Source organism: Falco cherrug, chromosome 10 (genome assembly GCF_023634085.1).
Source record: "Falco cherrug isolate bFalChe1 chromosome 10, bFalChe1.pri, whole genome shotgun sequence".
Classification (NCBI taxonomy): domain Eukaryota; kingdom Metazoa; phylum Chordata; class Aves; order Falconiformes; family Falconidae; genus Falco; species Falco cherrug.
Window position 1 is genome coordinate 1,896,025 of NC_073706.1, and position 20,187 is coordinate 1,916,211.

Here is a 20,187-nt window from a genome sequence, read left to right on the forward strand (position 1 = left end):
GGAGGGGAGGAGACCATGCTGTGGCAAGCACAGGGTGAAATCAAACTGGAGAAATCAATAAAGAGAAAGGACAGAGGGGGTGACGGGACGCAGGAAGAGATAAATTAAAGGCTTGCCCAGGTGTTATGATGGCTAGTGAGCAATAAATTAAATAAAAGAGGGCATCAGGGACAAGCAAGGTAGTGTGAAAAATTAATTAAAAGGAAGGGAGGCATAACCAAGGCATAAAACATGGTTGCTGGCGGAAAGATTAGAGGACCGAGGCAATGAAAAGGTTTTGGAAAGTGTAATAGGAGCCAAGGCAGAGGCTGTAAAGGCTGTGATTGTGTGTGAGGGTCAGATAAACAATGTAGATGCATTTTCAAGACTATGAGAAGCAGGAGACCACTGAAGAAGAACGGAAGCATCTCGCAGGAGGCAGTGTTGCTAGTGTGGAGGCACTGGTATACCACGCTCCATTCCTTGGCTTTTGCAGCCAAAATGCGGTGGGGGTATTGACGCCCCCCATCTGCCTGCAAAAGGTCTCCTTCCACTGACCCCTCTGCCCCTGACGGAGAGGGCACGGGTGCTGCCTGCAGGATGAGGCATTGCAAGGTGGCGTATCTTAGCTGGGTATCTAAAATGCATGTCTGCTGAGACACGAGGAAAGGGGTGAGCAGGTCAGGCTCGAGCTGGCTGCAACTGGGACTCCCCTCTGGCGCTCCAAAATGAAACCACGGGCTCCCTGCAGCCCCCGTGCAAAATTCACCAACATTTTGGACACTGCAGTTCAGTCTAGCCCATGACCTGACGTGGATGCACCCTGTGCCTTCTTCAGGCTCATGGGACTGGCAGCCTTTGGGTGATGGGCAGAGGACTCAGGGGAGTTCTGTGCCAAGCGCAGACTTACATCCAGGCCCCTGTGGGGTCTGTTTGCCATCAGGGACTTGAATTTGTCAGGTCTGAGACTGCACAGGGGAACACCCTCTTCCCTCAAGGGTTATCCTGGGAGAAGCCCCCTTCACCCGTGTAGGCTGAAGCTGTTCCGCTTTGAACAAATTAATGACATGCACTGGGGGAACTGGAGATGGAGAAGGGGGTGGATGGAGAGAGTACGACTCAGCAGCCTGGCAGTCACAGATCTCACCTGAGCACCGGGAACGCGGGCTCCCCTGAAGTCCTGTATCTGCCCACCTTTGTGAGTCAGGAGCGAGGCAGCTCCCCAGTGGCTCCCTGCTCAGCAGCCTGGCTGCGCTGAGCCCTGTCTTAAGGCACCAGATCTCTGTGCGGTCAGGGCCCCAGGGCTGCTGTGCTGGGCACGGTGCTGCTGAGAGCTGTGTGGGGTCAGCCCAAAACCCTGCAGTCCATCGCCTGCTTCCCAGCCTCAGGTGTGTCACCGGGAAGGCAGCAGTTAGTCATGGGCTGGGGGCATGGCAATTTTCAAAAGATTTACTGTTGTGTGCCAGAGAGGGTAAGCAGCAGCTCATCAGCTCTGCGCAGAGCAGGATGGAGCGTCCCAACACCGCTGGTTTTGCACTGACAGATTTTCTGTTTGTAATTCAGGTCCTGCTGTCAGCTCTGCAGCGGTGGGATGGGACGCACTGTTCAGCCCAGACAGGCAGTCCCGCCTCTGGCCTCACGCGTCTGTCTCTTTAGCCCAGGACACTGGTGCACTCACAGGCTGCCCAAGAGCACAGGAGCCTCCTCCAGTTATCACATCAGCATGAGCAATGAGCTTTGTGAGCTGCTGGTGCCCATCACTGCCAAGCTCCCTGTGTCAGTATTTCATTACAGGACCGTTAATTGTACTGTAGCGCATGTGGGACTTTGCCTTTGGAGGATGTCTCATGAGGAGTAGGGATGCAAGAAGAAGAGCCAAAGAGTATTTGGGGGCATGTGTGGGGGAAATGATTACATGAATATTTTCAAGCCCTTCAAATCACAGGGGAAAATAAAGAATTGGACAAGTCTGGATCACACCTGCCTTTAAAGCAGCATTCTTTGAAATGAACAGGCTGCCTCGGTGCTCAGAGACGGCTAAGAAGATTATAAGCAGAAGGGATCTATGCCAGAGGAGGGAAGAAGAAATAATAAAGGCATTCAAAGCTATGACAAGCAAATGAAAAAAAGAAAAAAAAAAAAAAAAGCAAAGCAGACTTTTTAGATATTCCAGGAGGGGTACAAACAAGATCAGTACACTGACAATGCAGCCAAATTTGGACAAGGAACAGGTTCAGAGCATCATGATGGCACAAGCACTTTCACGGGTCTCAGTGGCCACCGACCAAGCACTCCAGTGAATGCTTGCAAGGCAGGTTGGAGAAGAAGTAATGGATAATTAACAACATCAGAGAAGGCAAAGTGGGCTCCCTAACCTCTCTCCCTGCCTTAACAAACCTCTCTGGCTTCTCTTTGAACCGGACTACAGAGAGCAAAGTGATAGTTCATTGTACCCTACACATAATAGGAAGCAGGTAAGGTCTCAGGGAAGCTGTAGCATAAATAGAGGAGGAAAAGTGTGTATTTCCACTCCTTAACATACCAGAGCAAAGACACAGGGGGTATTAGGACTCTGTCCAACCAAACCTCAGTCTGGGTTCAGCGCAGTGCGGAGCTGGGCACCGCAGGGCTCCGGCCACAGGCTGCCTGCGCTGGAACCACAGCTGAGCGTGCCGCTCCCACCACCCCACTCCGCGTCTCACCGTCACGCTGCCGGTCCTTATTTTGTGAGCACGTCTTATGATTAATGAACTCTGTCTCCACAGATCCTGGAGTCATTTCCCACACCTCTGCTAGTTTTGCTAGTGAGATTCAGTGGGAATTTTGGCACACAGCAAAACCAAAAGCTGCCTTGTTCTTCCATACGAAGGCACAACAAGCAAGTGACCGAGAGCCTCTGGGTCACTGCGAGGTGACGGGGGTGTCACTTATAGCCCAGCAGTTGGCAACTAGCTTCCCAGTGGTTTAAATTAACACCAGGGAGTGCACAGGTGGAGCAGGCTGGGTGTCAGAGCATGGTCAGGCTGTGCAGCTTACCTGGGCAGGCTGCTGGGGACAGACCCTTCCACCTGCGCGCGTGGACTCTGTCACCGACGTTTGCCCTGGACCTGTATTGCACTAAGCTGCGTGTCCCCAGAGTCACGGGGCAGGCAGAACTGCTGAGCAGGTTGACGTTCCTTTCCCAAGTTATTTTTCCAAATATAACCACATTTGAAGCTTTTGCTCTTTAAAACACTAATTCCTATAATTACTAACCCTCCTAACTACAAAGAGTCATTGTTCAAAGGCATGGTGTTAACAACACCCTCAGCTCACCCAGCTTCAGAGCGCCCTGAGACTGCCCTGCACACAGCACCTTCAAAGCAGAAATCTGTTATTCAAGAGGATTCAGTTCAGAAGCTTTGCTATTTCCTGGGTTTGTGCGTGTTGGAAGAAATTGAGGTATAATGCACACATCCACCCCGTGGCCAGGCACACTGAGGTGGGCACTGCAGACCCACCACCACCTCTCCAGGCTGAGCTTGCCGACACCGCTGCTCCAAGCCATGACGCCGCTGCTGGGGGAACCCCAGAGACACCCCAGGTTCCGTTTTGTGCTCGTTGCAACCCAGGCACATGTTCAATCTGTAACTGCAGCCAGCAGGCGAGATGGGGCACAACAACCCACGGGAGGCGAGCAGGGCGCAGGTGCCACATTCTCGTTCCCAGACAGCATGGCAAAACCAGGCTTTTAGGGAAAGATGCAGAGGAATGAAACTGGGTTTGATTATGGGGCTTTCCCCCCGCATACAGGAGAGAACAGGCAAGAGACCAAGCTGCCAGGGTCCCCGCTTGTCCCTCCTGTGAAGGGGGTAAGAAGAGCCCATGACCAAGAGCTTACCTACCAGAGGAAAGCTGGGGACCCAGATCAGTCCTCCAAGGTTACCCAGCACATCCCAAGGTCACCCTTACTGATCCACAGACCCTGGGTTTTTCGGTTGAACCTCCACTCTCAGGAAGAAAACAAGAGAGGATTTTAGCACACAAAAAAAGCCCTGCACAAAACCTACCTCACATCATAAACACAGGGTGCATGGTACCATCCAGCATCCTCTGGATGTCACAGCACACAGGGAAAGGAATCCAGCCTAACGTCTCCAGGCAGCACAAGGTCCCTTACATTAGCACCATGTCTGTGTGTCACACCACTGCTTGCAAAGGTCAGTGCCTCACAGAAGAAGCACATACAATAATGAAATGCTACAGAAGGGGGAGAGTAAAATAAGCAATTTTTTGGCTCATTTCCTGAAACCTCCAATTTAAGCCAAGCTGGAAACAAATCTCAGGCCTGGATTTCTACTGATGAAGGAATGTGGCCATCTGCCTGTTTGTCTTTTCTGCATTTCTTGCTAACCCTTATTTCTCTCCTTAAAAAAACAGAAAAAAATCCATGCTCACGTGTCATATTTGATGCATCTGACAAGGTCAGAGCCATCATATCCCATCAAGCACGCGCCAACACAGCCTTGCAAAGGGAAGCTGAGAAAAGATGTGCAAAGAAAGATCTATTTTTGTATTTTCATTTTAAGGCACCCCCTGAACTTCTGCTTTCTGATTTACCTTCCAGCTCTGGTACTGAGAAGTGCAGCCAGAAAGCTGCATCTGGTTAGGCGAGGAGAGTGAATGAGCAGCACTGGGGATCTCGTCTCCTGTCCCCAGTGTCTGAGCACCTCATGGAGCAACATTTTCATGGTCAGAACACCAGTTCAAACCGGAGCAGAAAGACTGTTCCCCTTTGGAGGCTGAGAATTGAGAAATTCAGGCCCAGCTCCTCAACGCTGACTCCGACAGCTGAAGCCCAGCCCACTGGCCAGGGAATCGGGGAAAATTGCAGTGGAGAACTTGAACCCTGAGGCAGGCACTTAAACCTGTCTCCATCTAGTATTAAATCCTGTCCTCTGGCCTTTCTCTCCATAATGTGCAATACTGCTTGAGTGGACAGCACGTGGTTCTTGGCAGGAGAGGCAGAAAACACCTCGTAGGTGATGTGGAAAACAAGCCAAGCTGGTAGGACCTGGTGGTTCGGAAAGAGGTGAGACGAACCCATTCTCATCCTTCCGTCCACCAGCTAGTTTCTCTAAGAGGGATTTAAGGTGTCAGTAAATACAACCCACCTCACTCCAAGCCTGTAAGCACTCCCTTGAGCTCTTCACACATTCATTCCAGCTGGGGTCCCACTCAGCGAACACATACACACAGCCGGGGGATGCACCTGTGATGGACCACCAACACCCAGGGCAGCTCCAGCCTTCTCTCTGGAGCAACTCGGAAACTTCTAAGGTTTCGTTCTGCAAACATTATCACCTGAGGCATTATCCTCATCCATGCAGAAGAAATGACTTGTGTGATCATCTGTCAGCTGGTGCTTACACCAGCATTTATTTGGGAAAAGATTTTACACTTTCTGTTCATGCACTACCTTAATCTGAATTAACCTTCAAATCTTGATAAGCTCTGAGAAACAGATAGTTTCAAAAAGCAAATCCAGATAAGAAAAAAAAAAAAACAAATCCCCAAATCAGATAATTTAATTTGACATGTTATTTTGATAAGATCAAGATTTGCAGAAAACTTAATTCTCAGATACAGTATTCATTATGAATCACTTGCTCAGCTCTTAAAAGAATCAAACATTTTGGTTGATCGCAGGAAACCAGCTCAGCTCTAGAAATTAATCGTTGATCCAGGAAGGTACTATTAACCAATGGCTTTCTTTGAGCAAAAGAGTTTTGGCCAAATTCATAGGTTTAAAATTAGACACATGCTTGAGGTTTTTTGGTTTACCAAGGTTTTAAATGCCAAACCAGGTACAGTACCATACTGGATCATGTGAAGACATTTCTGATTTTCTGTCCAGCCTTGGGGTCCTTTGATAACACCAAGTGCTCTGCTCTTCTCACATATCGAGAGATGACTGAGCTACAGAACTTCCCGCTCGGACACCATCAGCTGGAAGGCCCAGAGCCGGCGGGTGGCCCAGAGCCGGAGGATGGCCCAGGTGGAGCTGCTGGCCATGGCCTCCGATGTGATCATCACTCGGCATGTGGAAACGCCACAGCTTTCCTGCTGTCTCAGCAGCATGATTGAGACCTTCATGCAACTGACTGCCTTATTTAAAAGCAACCACGGGGGCAGAGCAATGAGGCTGTTTATAAAGGGTTAATTACCATCTCATCTTCCACCGACTCAGCCCCAGCAGAGCTCTGCAAGCCTGGTACGGGCAGAAGTGAGGAAACAGCTTCTCAGGGAAGGTCAGCGCCTGGCGTTCCCCTCTGAAGGCTCCAGCACGAAGAATGGCAGTTCAGCATGTCAGGGCTTGGCTCCTACTGTAAAACCTGATCCTTTATTGGAACTCCTTGGGTTCCCACTCAAAGCCAGCTAAGCCCAGCTCCGCATAGGCAGAATGCATGTGGAGGCAAAGGGAGGGGACCGCTCCATCACGGAGAACTTCAGAGCTGGCTCACACCAGGATCTGAGCCTGCAGACCACACTCCTGGTGCCTGCAACTGCTAAATGACTCCAAATTATCTTCAATCCAAACAAGCCTCGACACGCTCTGCTTTCACGACAAGCTTTAGTGCTGAGTTTAGTGCATGAACATGGCTTTTCCAGACCCAAACTCATCTACTTCCCTGCAGAGAGAGGTCACGGACTGGGATCTCTGTGTGAGGAGAGTGCTCCTCTCACCTTGGATTTGTTGGGCCCTGCAGCCTGCTCTCACCAGGTGAGCATGAACCTACTCAAGACAAAACCTGTCCCAGATGAACCAGCTGCCTGGGAACATCCTCCAGCCAGCCGCTTGCAAATATCGCACATGCCATTAGATTATTTCCAGCACAGACACGTGGGCAATCCTTCCCGACTTTGAAATTATTTTTAAGTGGGTCTCTGCATTTATTTACCGGAGATGAGGAGTGGTTAGTGTTAGCTTTGGAGGGAATTTCTGTTCTTGTCCTCCACAGCCCAGACCACCATTCTCCCCATCCATGGCTCGCAGCCCCCGTGTCAGCTCTGCCTTGAGACAAGAATTCTGGCCCTATCTCATAGGGGACCTCACCACGCTAAGTCCATAGCAAAGCAAAACCTCTTCAGACACACCAGGATTCCCAGAACTTTGGCAGAAATCATCAAGACAGATCTATCCTCTCTTGGGTCTCAATGCTCTCATTGCTGCAGCATGCTGGGTGTGTGCATGCTTGAACCTGCTTATCCCCACAGTTCCCATTCATTTTCTGGGACAGCCTGGGGACCCTACTGGGTCTACAGAGAGCCAGTATGGGTGTGACAGACTCTGGGCTCACCTTCCAGGCAGATTTTTAACTGGTTCTCCCTGCCTTACCTCTCAGTTTGCCCAGAAGGGACCTCCTTCTTGCTGCCTTTTACACAGCCCTATTCTGACCCAGCGGTTTGCATTGTACCCGTGGCCAAAGCAGGCTGCAGGTGACAGCACACATGTCCAGCACTCCATCTGCAGAAGCCATGGTACGAATGGGCATTGTATCCCAATTTCTGCACCTCCACGTCAGCTGCCAGCAATGGCTCCCCCTGCTAGGAGCATGCTCTGGGCTCTGCGGCAGGCAGCAGTGACAGGTCTGACGCCTCTTCTACCTTTTATCACTGAACAAACCACATACTTTGTTTTATCTGCTGGGAACTGTCTGAGGGTAGTTTCAATTATCTGGGCTTCTTCTCCCTTCCTTCGAGGTTTTCAAGAACACACAAGCCACTGAGGATGGCTGAATTTTACTGCATCCTTGCAAACATTTGCATTTCACGAAGCCTGTCCATGCTCAGAAACACACGGGGCTGGGGACAGGGCTCCAAAAGCCAAGCGCACTGCACCCTGCTCTGAGCTACCCAGTGCTTCAGCTTCACCTGCTCCTCCACCGTAACCCCTGCGCTGGGAAGGGGTGCTGCTGATGAAATTGCATTCAATAACCTTCACAGCGCATGCTTGCAGAAGTATGCAAAAAATAAAAAACTTGCGCATGCACATATCGGAACCCACACCATCTAACTGCCCGCAGAGGAATTAACGATTAAAAAACCCAGAGAAAACACGCCACAACGGGCAGAGCCGCTCGCCGCCACTTGCCCACCCTGCTGAAACGTTAGAGCTGCAAAGTGAGCGCTGCAAAGAGCGGAGCCAGCAGCTGCCAGGCTGCCCCTCTCTCCTGGCTGTGCACACTGCTGCCGCTCCTGCAGGGCTGAGCTTGGGTGCCGAGGGTTCGGGACACCTGTGGAGCCTCTGGGAAGAATTACAACTCCATGGTCAGACACCCCAGTTACACCACTGCCCATCATTTCCTTGACAAAGGCACCCTGGACACAGAGGGGAGCTGGGTGCCACTGCCAGGCTGTGTCAGCCCTTAGCTGAGCCTGCGCCCACCAGCACCCGCACTGGGCACCGACACCTGCGACCTCCTCCTGACCCGCACTGCCCCTTCTAAATTAAGAAACCTGTTACATCGCTTCCTTCCTTGGCCCACGGGGTGCTAAGAAGGTCATTACCAGATCATAGCTTAAAGGGCTACCGAGTGCCATCCTAATCCTGGAAGGACAGGAACTGCCGGAGCTGTTAAATGACCTGAACAAGTGATTACAGTCTGGATTTATTTGTGATTAGACACTGTGATGGCCCGCTCCAACACTGCGATTTTTCGAAGGTAGACAGAAAATTTCAACTATCGAGTTTTTGCTGAGCTACCTAAGGATGCTTTGTGTCCTCTCACTATGGGACACTTCCAACCCCGTATAGGAGGGCTCAATAACAGGTATTTCTGTGACTTTCCCTGCATTGCCAAAATAATGGGCACTTTCATCAGCCCTCCTAGCTCTCCAGAGTTACTCTCGATGCTCTTCTCCAATTGCCTGAATAACAGATATTTTCACAGCTTTTTCTGCATCCCCCAAGAAACAGGTAGTTTCACAGCTCCCTCTGGAATCAACCTTTATTCTGTGCACTGCCAATAATTGGAGGGAGAAGTGAAAAATGAAAGAGCAAATAATCAACCAGCAGTGTTCAAGAATTCAGAAGTCCTGTGAAAGGGAAGAACCCACAGATTGAAGAAGGTGCTGCAATTCAAGCCCTGCAGGCTGTGCACACAGGATAAAAGACACTTCCCTCCACTTACAGTAAATACCTTGTACAAGAAGACTCCTCCACAGTTGAAAAGCACTGTTTAAAATGCCAACAGCCAAACCAAAACTTTGAAAAACTTTTGGCAGTGTTCCTTTTTAAAATGTCTTGAAAATTAAAAAAAATAAGGTATTTCTTCAATGCTGCCGAAGCCTGTAATTTCATTTGCTGAGTTAAATCCTGGTCTACGGAATTAGGGCACAGTAGTTCTCTTATTCATGCAGAAAAGGGTTTTTAGCCAGCTCATTTGTTTAACATATCTGTATGTCAGAATTTTTTGGTCCTACTTTGTGTCAAAATATTCTCAGTACTACTAAAGAAGGTATATTAAACTAGAAGCAGAAAATGGTTTTAGACAAATCATAAGCAAACTCGAATTGCCTTTCTGCTTCAACTGCCTGATTATGGTTTGAGAGAAAGTCAAGGTGAATCTTTACCTCTCTGCTACTTGGCATTTCCTGATTCCATTTCCAAATGAGGTAAGAAGCGTAAAACTCTGGGATTCTTATTTACCGCACATGGTACCTCATGGGGTCCACCAAGGAACAGCAGAGCTCCTACCTGCACAATAAGAAGTTTTACCTGATCGCATTTATTTTTGCTCCCTCCTATGCAAGTTCCCAAGGAAAAACCCAACCACAATACCATTTAAAAACAAATGTGTTACATCAGGATGGGAAAACCTGCAGAACTGGAAACGGAGGACCTGCTTTTATCCATCTGTCTGGGAACGGGAGGGGAAAGTCCACGTCCACTGCTGAAAACGTTACACTGCTCCACCTTCACGTCACGAATTGCGCATGGCACGATCACACCCTGAAATCCTCACTCACCCTCTGCTGAGGCAAACTCCAGGTTTCATTCACCTCGAGTCCCGTTACTCCAGTCTTACCAAAACAAAACTCACACAAAACCAGGAAGAGATCTCCCAGCTCAGGTCTTCATTGACTTCGTGTCTCGGGAAGGACAGTGAGCTTCTAACAGCCACAGTGATTCCTGGGCCAGCATTTCCCAATACTTAGGTCATTACATCACCGGACCTGATCCCGAAACCCTCTCCTATCCCTCCACAAAACCTCTTCTTCCCAGAGGTGCTTTCAGCTCAGCCTACCTGGCCAAGCCAGGTCTGGGGGATGTCAAAGCTCATGTCCTGATAGTGCCATGTCTGCTGTCACTCTGGAGTTGATTATCTTCCTTAACTGCAGCCTGAGGACACTGCTGTACCTTTTGGGGATGGGGAAACTCCTCTGTCCCGATCAAAGCGCTAAGAAACACGGCCCTGATTTGCTGGCGTTCAAGGAAATACCAAGAGCGTGCTTTCTCCCAGCCCCTTTTCAAGGTGCCCCACTCTCCCTGTGCAGAGGCAGTACCACGGTTCAATCAGACTCTGGGCACCTCCACCACCACCACACCAGCTCTGCACGGCACGTGCCCGCCCCGAGCACGAGGTCCCACGGGTGCAGCACCCTGCCCAGCTGCACCCTCCTGCGCAGGGGGTGCACCAGAACAGTCAGGTGCAGAGCCCACCTCTGCGTTACCCAGAAGCCACGCTCGTATTCACTCACAACAAACTGCAAATATAACTTGTAGAAGAAATATAAGCAATAAATCAGAAATGAAAACATGCCAAAATGTGCCATGTCCAGAACAATCACAATCTGCCCGTCAGGGTATAATTAAAGCAATTTTGTTTCTATTGCCAATAGCACACAAGGGAGTGGCAGACTCTCCGCACATCCACGAACCTTTCGCTCCTGGAACACTTAGGCCAGACCAGGATAAGGCCACTTTCAACAGGCTCAAAGAGAGAAAACCTTCACCCTGAACCCAGCACAAAGCCCACGCACACAATTCAGCATCTCCAGTGAGGCTGCCCCAAATCCCACCTCGCGCAGACCAACAGCAGCAGCTGGGGATCGCAGGGATCTCTCCCACCACGCCTGAAGGTACCTCGAGACACGGTTACTTACCGGGACTGGTGTGGGCACTTGGGGTTTGTAAGTCCTTCCCGTCACCGGTTCGGGAGCAGGCGCAGCACCTCTCTACGGTCTCAGCTTCACCCTGCAAGAATCAGGACACAGAGGGGTTTTTGCCAGTCGTGGTAAGCAGATAATCCAGTACTTTCTAACCCTCGGCAGAGAAGGGTGTGCTGTATTGGAAAGAAAAGCTGATGGCTGGTTGTCTGCAAGGATCAGACTCAGGACTTTCTGAGCTAAGACTCTGAGCTGCTTAGCAAGGAGCTCAAACCAGGGCAGACAGAGTTAGTTGTGTCCACAGGGCTCAGCACTCAGGAGAGCTGCTGGGGAGGTGGTTCAGACTGGCTCGGGCACGAGAAATCCCACAAGAACTGCTACATCATGTTAATGCTTGCAGAGAACAAGGTAACCAACAGAGAGAGGCAGGCAAGAATTTCTGGTCATGATGGCTGAGATTTGTTCAGGGAAAAGAGAGCTTCTTCAAACTGAAATATCCCACAGTAAAGCAGAAACTTTTTCTTTTTTGTTTGTTTTTCTTCTGTTTTGTTTCTGTTTTGGAAATGTGTTTTGAAACTGAACATTTTGCTTTGGGTCAGGCAAATTTGAACTGCAACATTATGTTGATGAAATGGAAATGTTCTGCTTTAGAGTCTGTTCCTCTGCATCCCCTGAGCTGCCAGGATTCCTCCTGAGACTTTAAAATAAGGTGCTTTCCCTTCCCTGCCAGGGGCTGAGATACCTGGCTGGACTGCACACAGTGCACCGATGTGTCACCTCGAGAGACCTGCCAGGCAGCAACACAACCAGGACATCACAGCTCAGAAGTGGGAGCTGCAGGACTTTTTATGGCATTTTTATGCTGGGCAACACACAAGCGCCCGCTGAACAGGCTCCTGGTGCAGCAGTGCCGGCACAGCCAGACCGGCAGGTGATGCTCCTTGCAGGGAAGGCTGCAGGGCACGGCTGCTGGTGCAGTCGGAACTGGGCTAACTGCTTTGGACATGGGATCTAGGTCTCATCAGCTCCTCACTTCCCCACAACCAAATGCACACCGACTCCTCCCCTGGTCCCAGCACTCCAGGCAAGAAGCTGGGAGCTGTAGTTGAATAGGTGGGAGGTAGCAAAACCTCCTCCATGCTTTGTGCTCTCCGGCCCTGGGTTCTGCGGACAAGGACTGTCCCTTGGAGCTCACAGCCTGCACGGTCCAGAGCTGATGGGAACTGGAGCCAGGTCTCCATACTCCCACTCCAACGCCTAAGCATTAACAAGGTCCAGTGACTCAAACCCATTCCCTCAAATCAGCCTTCTTGGGCTAGTGATGACGTACAACACAGGCAATAAATCACTGTGAGATTCCTGCCCTGCTTTCTCCATCCTCATCACACTGGTGATGCTCTCCACCTCGTGCCTTCCAAACAATGTCTCCCGAGTAACCATGGCTTTTATTGAAAGAACAACACTTTTCCCACCCTGCTCTGTGAAACACCCAGATGCGCGGGCTGCCCGATCCCACCGGGAGGGCAGGAGGGGCAGCCAGGGCTCCTGCTACTCATCAGCAGCGTTAGGGCCAGTGGTTATAGCTCGTCTGCTCAGCCTGCCAGGAGAGACCCTCCATCCTTAGAAGCTCAATTCAGCCTCAGTTATGCCACAGCATTGCAAAAGGTCAAACTGGAATGAAGCTTTTAATTAAAACAGAGGAAGCACTAAAGAGACAGAGAAATGAAGCACTGGGCTTCAACCAACAACGAGGTCGCACATATCTAACGAGCTGATCAGGGGTGACATGCTGGCTTTCACAGCAGAAGCCTCTGCACACTCTGGCAGTGCACTGAAGGATAATCCCTCCTGCCCTGGGGTTCAAAGCTCTGCATGAAAAAGCCACCACACTGACAAAGGCTAAAAGTAGGGGATGCTGCCACGTGGCCACGTTTCCCATCATCCAAGAACCCAACAAAACAGTCATGATGAACTCGCCAGTGCTGTTTCCTCAGTTCCCCTCCATTTCAATGGACCCATCATTCAAGTTTATTGACTCTCTCCAGAGATCTGGTATCATCTCTCAGATGTTCAGCTGAACGCGTGAAGTGCTGGAAGCAACGATGCATGCAGCGATGTCAGGAGAACTGGCCTTCGTGCAGGAGAGGTGCAGGAGAGGGGACAGAGTAAGAGAAACTTGAGGCCAAACCAGGTCTGAGCAGGGCCCTGAACATCAAAACTCCCAGAGATGCTGGGGAAGCAGGGAAGCAAGCGGCTTACAGCCAGCTCTGATGACACCTGCAGAGCCCTGCAGGACCCTCCTTCGCCGCTGCTTGGACAGAATGGGGCAGATGGAGAATTACAGAAGCAAAACCCAGCAAGGAAGGAGGAACACAGATTTTACCTGAGATCCGGATGAAGTGCTGAATGCCTTCCCCATCCCCCTCCCAAACTCACCTAAATACCTCAAATGAGGTAAAAGTGCTTGTCTCACTCCTAAGCCTCCTCCTGCTGGCAATACCAACCCCAGAGGCGTGAAGGGGAAGGGAAGTATGGGGGGCAGAGGGACACGGTGCATCAAAGCACATCAGAAGCTCTGACTTCTGCTCTTGGCTCCACTGTACACCTCCTTGAGACCAAGGGCCAAATTACTGCATCTCTTTGTGTCCCTGAGAATGTTGTTAAGAGCCAGATGAGGCTTACAAAGTTGACCAATAACCTGAAGTGGAAGCTGCACAGGAGGTGGCACAAAAACACCTTGGCACTAACAAGGTCAAGGCAGCTAAGAAAAAGTCATTCGCCTCTGCTGCTGCATAATCCCCTCTTTTCCCAAACATACAGCTACATGAAACACCAAACTGTCCTGCCCTTACACAGAGTTTCTCGTTAGTGCACGAGCCCAAATGAATTGGGGCAGCAGGAGCGGCAGACTGCAGCCCTTGGAAGGGCTGGAGTCATTCAGCCGAGGGCACCGCCCTGGGATTCTTCCAGAATCACTTCAACCCACTGTGCTGGTTTTGGCTGGGGTAGAGTTAATTTTCTTCGTGGCAGCCGGGATGGGCTGTGATTTGGAATTGTGCTGAGAACAGCGCTGATAGCAGGGGGGCGTTCTCCTCAGGGCTGAGCAGAGCTCACACAGGGCCAAGGGCTTTGCTGCTCCTCGCCCACCCCACAGCCAGCAGGCTGGGGGCACCAGGAGCTGGGAGGGGGCACGGCCGGGACAGCTGACCCCCACTGACCCCAGGGACACCCCAACCATGTGGCATCACACAGTGCATAAACTGGGGGGACACTCGGAGTGACGCCGTTGGTCCCCCAGGTCCCCGTTACACAGGATGGAGCCCGGCTGTCCCGGGGGTGGCTGAGCACCGCCCCGCGACGGGCAGTGCAGAATGAACGCCTTGCCGGTGGCTTTTGCTTTCCCTGTTAAACTGCCTTTAGCTCAGCCCACGAGCTGTCTCACTTCTACACCCCCCCCCACCCCGACCCTCTCCCACCTACCGGCGGGGAGCAAGGAGCGGCCGCGGGGGGCTGAGCTACCGGCCAGGGTTAAACCACAAAACCCATGATGCAAAAGTAAAGGAGATAAGCACCCTGCCGAAGTACAACAACATCTTTCAAACAAAGTAACTGCACTAAAATGTGCTGGTTTATTTTCACTCTGGGCTCCCAAAGCATTTCCCTTCTCTCCCTGAATGATAACGGGCATAAAAATTAAATATAAATTCTCCAACAAAAAGCAAAATGCACTGAAGGGTAATAAATCATGGGGGCTGGATGGCATTCAGAGGAAGTTGGGGGAAAGAATAAAGGATGAAATAGTGTAGATACTGACTAAGAAATATCATAGACCCTTAAAAACCCAAGACTTGTCCTCAGGGCAGGGGACTCAACACAACAGGCTGAATTTTGATGAGGCAGCAAAGGGAACTTGCCCAGCGAGGCGGTGGGGCTGGTACGAGGTGCTCGCAGCCCTGCAGGGCTCAGAGCACGGCACATGGCCCATCAGCACCACACCTCATGCAGGGATGGCAACCCCAACAAAAACACCTTCCAGTTTCCCCAAAGCCACAAGTCTGCACCAGTTGCTAACTGCTGAGATCCAGAAGTCCTGCAAACAAAGTCCGTGCTGAAGGTTTGAATGTATTTCATACAGAAGAGGAGACAAGCCCTCCTTGCTCGCCCAGGGGGCTCGTGGGGATGTACCCGCCGGGCTGGTGCTGCCCACCTGCTCCCAGGGCCACATGCCAAACCTGCGCTGGCACCGGCAGTGGGATCGATCGAGAAATCCAGAAAAAGTAAACAGGAACCAGCCCAGTGCTGCAGCAGGGATATAACATTCCCAAACAGCAGATATCAGAGACTGGATGCTCCCTCCTCTGATGACCTGAGATTCTTACATCGGCATTTCCAGTAACCTGAAACGCTCCCCAGGGCATCACACAGAAGCACAATATTCTGGAAACACCATACACCAGCACCAACTTTCTTCTAATAAACAAGATCACCTTTAATTTTGCAGGTACCTCCTACTTCATTAAACTTAAATATCTTGCTCTCTAGGGGTTCCTCCTCAACGGGGGCAGGAAATGAAAAGACAGAAAATGCAATTTAATTGGGGATGAAGCTTCATCTTTACACTGCCTATCATCATTATGTATCATTTAAAAACAAGCATGGAGCAGGTGTGAAATGGTAACGGCTCTGGATGCACATAAAAAAGGCTGACACCAGCAGCACGCCTCAGCAAGAACCACACGGTGTAAGTGAAAACTCCTTTTCTCTTTGGTTTCTTTCTCCTTGTTTCCTCAAACTTTTCAGAAAAATTTCCTTTCCAAATGGGAGAGAAGAAACAGCATCTTTGCCAAGCGAAGTGGTTTGAAAGGAAGGGAAGGTAACTTCAGCATCACGTGCTGGGGCACATCAAGAGCCCCTGCAAAGCACGGGCAAGGGCGGGTGGTGCTGGAGAGGCTGGGCAAAGGGAGGGACATCAGCACACCACGTGCCTTCGTGTGACACTGGGACGGGAGTGCTAAATCTGCTCCTCCTGCTTCTCCCTCTCTGGGTATCACTTTGTCTCCCGTTGCCATCCTGGAGGTTTTGTGCCTGCAGGTGAGACTGGAGCGCACCACCATGGAAGCCACCTCAAGGTGCTGAGGTTTGCCCTGTGAGCCAAGTTGGGTGGGAGACAGTTTCTGGCTTCCCTCAGGTCACCCAGCCCCTTTCTCCATGCTCCAGCACCAGGAGGAACAAAGTGATCACACACTTTTGCCTAGTTACTACTGAGGGGTTCGGTCGACCTTCTGTAGAGAGCAGAACCAAGGAATAGCAAGGAGAGCCCTGCGGATGGGTTGTGCTGCTCATTACGAGGGAAAGGAGACCTGGAGGGCATCTTTTGAGCTGCTAGAGAGACTCCACAGGATTTAGGGCAGCTCAGTTGGCTCAAGCCTTCCCAAAACAGCTTCCACCAGTGAGGCTTTTTCATCTGAGGAAGCCCAAAATCAGACTCATCACACGTGCCCCTCCATGCTGAGATCTCCTCTGGCGTGGGCTCTCCATGCAGGCTGGGAGCTTGGACCCCCACATGCCCCAGCCCCTCCGTGGCACAACAGCGGACTTGGTACTTGCCTGCCCTCCCGGGCCCTTCCAACAGCTGTGGGTGGGTGCCACCCAAGTGTGGGGACAGACTGGCAGGAATCATGGAGAAACCCAACCATCTGACCTCCAGACGCACACGGAGCGGTCAGCTCAGAGCACAAGCGTTCCTGACAGGACCTACCTTCCTCCTGGGAGAGACGCCTGCGAGCCAGAGCAGAGATCTCTGCTTTGTGCACCTTTTGTGCCTTTCTGGACGTTATCAGTAACATCCTGGATTTAAACAACGCCTATTTTTCTAACAAGTGCCTTTTCTATACTTCTGACTACGGGAGATAAAATAGGGAGGAACTGACGCACTTTAATTAGTTGCCTGTTGTTGTCAAAGCCCTGCTCTCATATTCTGATGCAAATTCATGGCCTTTCATTTTAAGCAATACGTCAGTTTGGCTTTAGCCTTCCAGCGATCCTTTAATGTCATATTTTCTCCCCAGTGATCAATATTCAGATCCTCTAATTGGAACTTGTCTGCTCATCCAGCCCTGGGCTAGGTTTGTTTAGCAGCCGAGCGCATCAGACACTTCCAGTGACGGAGCCAGGGGAGCCAAACCTCACACAGCAGCTCCGGGCCAGAGGAGATGCTCATGGAGCAGCTCTGCTCCCAGCTCCCATGCCGTCCTGCCCCAGCAGCCACCCAGTGCCCAGCAGCAGGTGGCTGGTGGCAAGACGTGCCTTGCCGGAGGCAAGCAGAGCAGAGCGTTTCTGGAATGGAGATAGGGAACCCTGAACCACGTCCCAGCCCAGGATGGGATCAGGGACAGGTCAGTTTTCCTGTTCCACTTCAAGGGGCAAAGATACAGCTCCCCATCGTTTCTAATTTTAAATCACAACGTCTCCATCTTCTGCCTGTAAATTCTCTCCCACTGTCAACAGGGCACCAGGCCAGTTGGAAAGCTATTTTTCACAGCCTCGCTAATCTGGAGGCACCTCACTGCCTCCTCCCACCAGGAAAATGCTGACAACAAAACTGGTGAGCAGCCAGCAGTGCAGACAGGACTGGCCTTTAAGGCACCTGCCAGAAATTCAGGAGGTTCAGGAGCAGTTCCCGGCTCTCCCCCCGCTCCCCTCCTGACCTGGGGCTCCAGCCCTGTGTCTCAAGCTCACCTCTACTAACTGAGGCTAATGACACTTCCCACAGGTGGCCATGCAGATAGATTATTTCCTAAACATAAATTAATGTATCACAATGGGCACAAGGGCCCTTTTAGAATAAACCCAGGTATTTTCTCCTTTGGATCACCACTGGCTTTAGGGAATGAAGCCAAGAATAACATTAACCCACTCTACCTAGGGCTGGGCTTTTTACTAGATTTGTAAATTTGCTGAATAACCTCCCAAAGTCTGTGCTGAGCGAATTACACTGATGGTTCGTGCTGAAGTTTAAGAGGGGGTACGAGGCTCAGAGGGACACTTGGGTGTCTCTGGGCTGGCAGGTGGCAGCACAGCCTGCTTCAGTCAAGGAGGGCAGATCGCACCTTGATGAGCTCAGCATCCGTGGCCATCAATACAGAAAGCGCAGCAAGGTGATGAGCCCACGCTCAGCTCCAGGACTCCCTCCCATCACCTGCTGCCAGTTGTCGGCAATAAATATTTCTAAGGAACAGCAGCTGCCCAGCACCCTCTCTGACCCAACCAAGGCTTTGCCAGGTTGCCAGGCTTGGCCCACAGGGGTTCCACTTGCAGGAAAGGGGCTCACCAGGGACTGCTCAAGCATCACCCAGGATTCTACCAGGCTGCGAACCAAATTGCTTGATGAAAAGTCTTCAAGCCACCACACTGCTTCCACATGCCTGGACTGCTAACAGCATCAGGCACACACATTTCCCAAGCCCTGGCGTGGCTTGGGCAGGCAGTTACTCCAGGGCAGCAGGGTGCCAACTGCTCCAACAAACGTCTGCCCCATGCCTGAAAGCTGCAGGGCCAGGGGAAGCTCCACAGCAGGAGGCAGGTTAGGAGGGGGTTAACTCCTCCTCACTCAGCTTATTTTGTCATCTGGACTGATGAAATCCATCCTGGTGAACAGACACTGACAGACCATCATTCTTTTATAAATTAAATTAGGGATTGCAAGCTGCCCCCTGCGACATGAACACAGGCATCCCCTGGAGCCTGAGCTGCCTTGCTCTCCATCACTTGCCCAGCACTGACACTGCCTGTGGCAGCAGCTGGAGCAAGCAGAGAGCCATGCCAACCTCCAGACAGCCCCAGAGCATCCCAGCTCAGCTGCCCTCCAAACAACCCCTGGGAAGCTTGGGCAACCCCATCTTGGAAACAGAGTGAAAAACACTTCAGCATCCCTGGCCAGCGCTGGTTCCTCCCATGTATAAAACAGAGAGAGGGCTCAGCTCCCAGGGAAAGAGGTGTCTGCTGAAGCAGAGAGCGCCGGGACCCCCCCTCCCTGAGACAGGAGGGGAGGGAAAGGGAAACCCCAAGCTGCCTGTCAAAACTTCAGCCCTGGCGATAATTGGTTTATACAATTTATCCCCACACCCAATTATCAGCTCAGTTTACTGTTTGATTTTACACAACTCTGGTCCAGCAGACCTGCTGCTGTTCTGCTTGATTCTGCCTCTTTCTCTCATTTATGTATACATCATCCAGTCACTAAATCATTTTTAATAGCTTCTTTACGTGCATGCCCTCCTGTCTAATTCCAGTACCACCAGCACAAGGCAGGTTGCAGATATGAAGAAGCTGACATTTCTCTTTTGAGTAATTTGCAGCGGATTTCTTGCCTGTTTGATGTAGTCATTTTGTTCTCTCTGCTGATGTGACATTAATTATTGTTAAATATTCTTATCTGTTACATACAGTTCTGTTTAGATAAAGGTCAGTGCATGAACCCCTGACAGTGCTTGCTGCTACCATGCTCTAAAGCCAATTTGTCACTCTCTCCCTTCAACACTCTCATCATAGTTTCAGTCCATTTTTTCCATTAATGCAGGCACGGAAGAGCACCATTAAAAATGCAAAATATCTCAGCTGTTCAGACTGGCATTCAGATAGGAAATTATTAGCTTGGGTAGCACCGGTTGCACAGGGAGGTCAGGTAATATTGCCCACACAAATGCAGTGGCCTCTCACTGAGGAGCTGCATCGCTGCCCCCCAGAATATGTGCATATTTCTGCTTTAATTGAAAATCAGCTAAGCCTTGCCTTCTCCCAGACTGGTTTGCTGTGGGATAACAGCATAAACCCACACCACCCTCTCTTGGTAGAGGACAAGAAGGGCAAGCTCAAGCTGTCCCCAAATTTGCCAGACCAGAAGCAGGGGCAGCATGACCAGCCCTGGGACTTGGGGAGCAGCTGCACTCACATGAGCCTGATCCTGCCAAGTAACACACCTGCATCTGCTCAGCCTTGCCTCTGATCTCTCTGACCAGATAAATCCCCCCGCCACCCCTGCGTGTTGCTTCCCACTGG

At 51.0% G+C, this 20,187-nt stretch overlaps 1 protein-coding gene across 3 annotated transcripts in view; it reads right to left on the bottom strand.

Moving 5' to 3' along the window:
* RALY (RALY heterogeneous nuclear ribonucleoprotein) overlaps positions 1-20,187 on the bottom strand; it is a 124,344-nt gene that overhangs the window by 67,855 nt on the left and 36,302 nt on the right. For all 3 annotated transcript variants that reach the window (XM_055722818.1, XM_055722817.1, XM_005433845.4), the window contains exon 2: positions 11,128-11,218. The gene's annotated coding sequence lies outside the window, so the exon portion shown is untranslated. The remainder of the gene's footprint in view (positions 1-11,127; positions 11,219-20,187) is intronic.